Here is a 4964-nt window from a genome sequence, read left to right as displayed (position 1 = left end):
TCTATGTAACAAATTTTATTTAGCATAGTCAGCCCTAACATTCAGCACAAAAATTTTACAGAGGATAGAAAAGAAAGTGCATTAATAAAAGCTAGTCTTGGGCCAGAGAGATGGCTCAGTGGTTAAGAGCACTGAATGTTCTAGAGGTTCAGAGTTCAATTCCCAGCAACCACGTGGTGGCTCACAACCATCTGTAATGGGATCTGATGCCCTCTTCTGGTGCGTCTGAAGACTGCTACAGCGATATATATATATCTTAAAAAAATCTAGTCTTTACGCAAAGGAAAATATGTTCTTGATCGAAATATTTTACACTTCAGTGATAAACTGAGAATGCTTTTTCTTTAAGTTTATTTTACGTATATGGGCACTTTGTCTGTGTGTACATTTGTGAGTCATCTAAATGCCATTAAATGCCATTAGCCAGGGGTGGCCAGAAGAGGCTATGTATCAGATCTGCTGGCACTGGAGTTACAGAGGCTTGTGAACTGCCTTGTGGGTACTAGGTATTAAACCTGAATTCTCTGGGCTAGCCACTGAACTATCTCTCCAGCCCAAAAGAGAATGCTGTAAGAAGTTGGTTTCTGGCTGACAGCAGAAGTAGAGGTCACTGACCCATGGTCTGTCTTGCTCTTTGCATTAATGCCCTCAGCTAGAACTGCCTCCAGGACAGGAGACAGACATGAGTCAGGAACACATCCAGGTCTGTCACTCTGCCCGTGAAAGCTTCTGCCAAGTAAAAGATGTGTGCCATGGAGTTAGGAAGAACTTCATAATCATTCTCAGATCTATTTTCCATCTTCTCCAGGGCAAAACTTAGTCCTTTGTCTTTCTTCACAAGTTCTGTTTCTATGTCAGCTACTTCTTGGTTTAAATGGGACCATTCCTTCTAGTTTCCAGTAATCTGTTTTGGTGATTCTTTGTTTCAAGGCATTGAGCCCTGACTAGCTGTGATCCATTTTTTCCATCTGCCATCTTTTTGTCACTGGCTACTTAGAGCTGCTCAGATTGTGTCCTCACTGATTGTTCCGTCTCCTCTGGGACCAACAGTAGTCACGGGAGCCTTGAAAGGGTACTGAGAACTTTTGGCAGTGTATGGAGCACCTGGTGTAAGGATAACCAGTGTAACTACTGGGGTTTGAGAGGGAGGTATCCAGACACATATAAAGAGGTTCCATTCTGCACACGTAGCATAGGGGAGGTCTTTAGTGGGTTGGTTCCCTGGAACAGCCATCATTAAAAAAGCAGGTCCAGTACAACTTTGAGGTTTTTGTGTAGAGTAATAAGGGCAGTTTCATGGTGTGTGTCTCTATTTGTGTGGACAACATCTCTTAGAGCTGGTTCTGAGACATCACCATGGTACCCATATACCGTCTTCACAGGCAGAGAAAGCATCAGCATCAAGGGCTTGTCTCCAGAAAATTGCAGAAAGTATCCCAACTGGAAGCCAGCACCAAGAAAATACAACTTTAAAGGCTAAGTTTATCCTTAGAGCCCTTCTTAAGACATAATATTTGATAAAGTGTCTTACCAAGCTGTTTTTCTCCAGTTTGATTTTTAGCTGCTCCATAGTAAAATACGTGGTGAGTTTTACTGAAAGAAATGTACAACCAGATGACTATAATCCGCTGTTGATGTAGAAAATCATACTTTGAACACTTTTTGGAGAGTCTCAAAGTTGGCTTTATAAGTTAGCACCAAACCTGTGTTCAGTGCAAGTAGGAAAGCATGAATTTGGCATGTTAGTGCTTTGTTTTTTTAAGACATAACAGGGAAAATGCTATAACCATTCTAACAGCCGATGAGGCTTGCTTTTACAAAAGGATCTTGTGATCGAGCAAGGTAAGATGGTTTTAATCATTTAGTCATTACAGAAAAAAAATTTTTTTAAGGCAGGATCTGTTTAATCTGAGTTTGAACTCACCATCCTTGTGCCTCAGCCTTCCCAGTGGTGAGATCACTTCTGACTAAACGGTGATGTGAAGATTGGAGGTTGTTTGCTGTGGTTCCCGCTTTCCTGGCTTTCGCCCAGCAGTACTGACTTTAGTTCTCCCAGCAGAGTACTGGAACAGTCACCACACTCTACAGGTAATTGTCTCTCACATGCTTGATTAACTGGGATCTTGAACCTTTCTTCCCACTGACTGCTTCCCAAGGCTGCTGAGGAATGATGACAATAAAAGGCCGAATTGCAGTGTCTCCATCAACAGTTTGCTCTCCGTGTGGGCACACGATGACAAAACCTCCTGAAGCGAGTCACTGTCTGACCTCAGTAGTGCCAGTGTGGAAGCTTCCTGCCTGTGCTGAACTTCCCAAGTGTGGGGTGGGGGTGGGGGTGGCAGGAAAGCCTTCCTATGCTAAGAAAAACAATCAGGGTCTTAGATTAGCTACGCTGACCAAGCAGTGTCAGTGTAACTTTAGAACACTTATCAAATCAAGGACTGCTAGAATTGTAAACGCAACAGTAGCCCTTCTAGAACAAGATAGCTAAATTTGGCAGCAATTTCCTTGGAGAAAGTTGATGTTGTTTGCTCAAGAAAGGACGAAGTTTAATCAGTGTGTATCTATTATTATCGAGAACTTGAGGACATTTAGACAAAAGCAGTTTTACAGATCAGGAAAACACTGTTCCACCATGTCTGTCCTAAGCACCAGATGTGGGCCTGAAGTAAAATCAATGCGGTAAAATACAATGTTGTGCTTTTATGATTCAACACATTAGAAAAGCTACCTTTGCCTTTTCCAGCTCAGTCTTGCCTCTAAAACCAGAAACATTGGTCAACATTTCATTTCCAAAAATAGTATTTGCATCACTCATTATAGTGAGGTCTCTGCCATGAACCCACTTGCCATGAACCCACTTGCCTCCTCCTATAGCAAAGTGTAGAACAAAACCATGAGTTGAAGTTATGAGGAACAGAGTCCATTTTCTGTGGGCCCATTTTAGTTACAAATCTCAAGCTTTAGTAAATCTTGGATTATGCCTAATATAGACGATAGTAACAAAAAAAAAACCATCAGAATGAAATCAGCAGTAAGCAGTTGCTAAGATTTGATGAACATGGTAAACGTTTTTCTTAATTACTAATTTCTCAGATATCCTTTGTTACCAAGAGCTATTCAAAATGTTACATAGATTGTAAGACTCAGAAACACAACTAATTACTATAGAAATGTTACCTAAAATATATAAAGCTTGCTACCTAAAGTGTAAATAGAACATACCCTATAGACTAAGTGGTCTTCCGTACATTGCTTTATTAAGTCAGTAATAATTATTTAAGTGGTTGTATTTTGGTATTTTAAAAAGTTGTACTCTTAAAATGTTACTGATTAGTGTTCTTTCTTTGAACAGGTGATTTGAAGACTTAAGTTGGATTAAAAACTTTGAAGTTACCTAACCTATATTAAACTCATTCAATTATACTTAAAAGTTGATTGTAGTTATTCAGTCTCAAGAATACATAACTCATTGCCCAGGCTGCCCCTAACTTCCTGGATCCAAACAGTTGGCTGTAGCTGGGACGACTACAGGACCGCACCAGTGTGCGGTGTACATACCTTTGTCTTTTACACATGCTAAACCAGCAGCCATCTGGTGGCATTATAAACTTGATTTATGTACGTAATGTTCACCAAGCACAGCTTCTCTTCATTTTCCTAGTGAACAACAAGACTGTGATCTTGTCCTTCCTCATTATTTGAGACATTTGTTTGGGATTTCAAAATCAAGAGAGGACTTGCAATTTTCCCCTCTGTGCTACAGCAGCTTGTTTTTCAATACACAGAAGTCTGAAAGCTTGAGTTGCTTGTGCCTTTTTGCTGTAGTTTTCACTGCAAGGATCCCTTCCCAGCTCATGCCTGGGGTGGGGAGCTGGCAATTGCATTTTCTAAACTGAGCAAACATAATGAATTACCATCTCCTAGTTGTAAGCTTAATGAGGTGACAGGCTTTATGGACAAATACATGTTAAAGCTTTAGGGGTTTTTGTTCATGGATCCCAGTTGTGTCCTTGTTGGCTGCAGGGTAAAGGTATTTTACTATACTCACAGACATCTTGACCGGATACTTGTCATCTACGAAGTAGACACTCAAGAGCCATACAACCAAGTTCTACAAATAAATGCACACACATAGACCCTTCCCCTAAATAAGAAACTGTCATTTTTTTCCTTTTTCCTTTATTTACATTCCAGCCATTGCCCCTCCCAAGCCCCCCTCCCACAGTTCCTCATCCCACTCCTCCCCAAGAGGTTCTACCCCCGAGTCCCGGCCAGGCCTCCCCACTCCCTGGAGTCTCAGGTTTCTCAAGGTTAGGTACATCTACTACTGAGGCCAGACCAGGCAGTCCTCTGCTGTGTATGTGCTGCCTGGTTAGTGGCTCAGTCTCTGGGATCTCCCTGGGGTCTGGGTTAGTTAAGACTCCTGGCCTTCCTATGAGTTCATCCTCCCCTTCAGCTCCTTCAATCCTTCCCAATTCAACCATAGGTGTCCCCAACTGCAGTCCAGTGGTTGGGAGTAATTATCTGCATCTGTCTACTATCATTTTAATTAGGTTTTCAATTTGTGCTGGGCTGCAGCCATACCTAACCTGTGCTATAGGACAGATTTGCCTATCTGCTGTAGAGCTGTTGCCTACAGTGAGTCTTTGAAACTTGTCATTCTAAAACAGTGGTTTGGTCATGGGCTGTTTTTCACCCAGTGCCATCTGCAAAATCATGGTGGCCACTTTGGGGCATTGAGAGAAGTCAGCTGTTTAGTTCAGAGGGGGTCACTCCTGTAGGGGCTCAAGGCTCATTTCTACCTGTTCCTTCTCCACTGTTGTAATTGTACAATAAAACAAAATCAAAGCTTGGCTTCCTTTAACTCTTGACAGATGTAGGACGAATTATGTCCCCATAAATCAGTTCTAGAGATATCTCCCAAAAACTAATTTTTCATAATTTCTTTAAATAAAAAGATA

The 4964-nt window shown here is 41.5% G+C and overlaps 1 non-coding gene and 1 pseudogene across 1 annotated transcript; one reads left to right on the top strand and one right to left on the bottom strand.

Annotated features, from left to right (window-relative positions):
• Positions 1 to 510: 510 nt before the first annotated feature.
• On the bottom strand, positions 511 to 1271 carry Rnf149-ps2 (ring finger protein 149, pseudogene 2; annotated as a pseudogene).
• Positions 1272 to 2159: 888 nt separating this feature from the next.
• Snord89 (small nucleolar RNA, C/D box 89) lies at positions 2160 to 2274 on the top strand. The gene has a single exon (XR_015630025.1). It is a non-coding gene; the product is annotated as a small nucleolar RNA SNORD89 (small nucleolar RNA).
• The last annotated feature ends 2690 nt before the right edge of the window (positions 2275 to 4964 follow it).

This window comes from Rattus norvegicus, chromosome 9 (assembly GCF_021556685.1).
Source record: "Rattus norvegicus strain SHRSP/BbbUtx chromosome 9, alternate assembly SHRSP_T2T, whole genome shotgun sequence".
Classification (NCBI taxonomy): domain Eukaryota; kingdom Metazoa; phylum Chordata; class Mammalia; order Rodentia; family Muridae; genus Rattus; species Rattus norvegicus.
The sequence above is the reverse complement of the archived record's forward strand: the minus strand, read 5'-3'. Positions and strand labels throughout refer to the sequence as shown.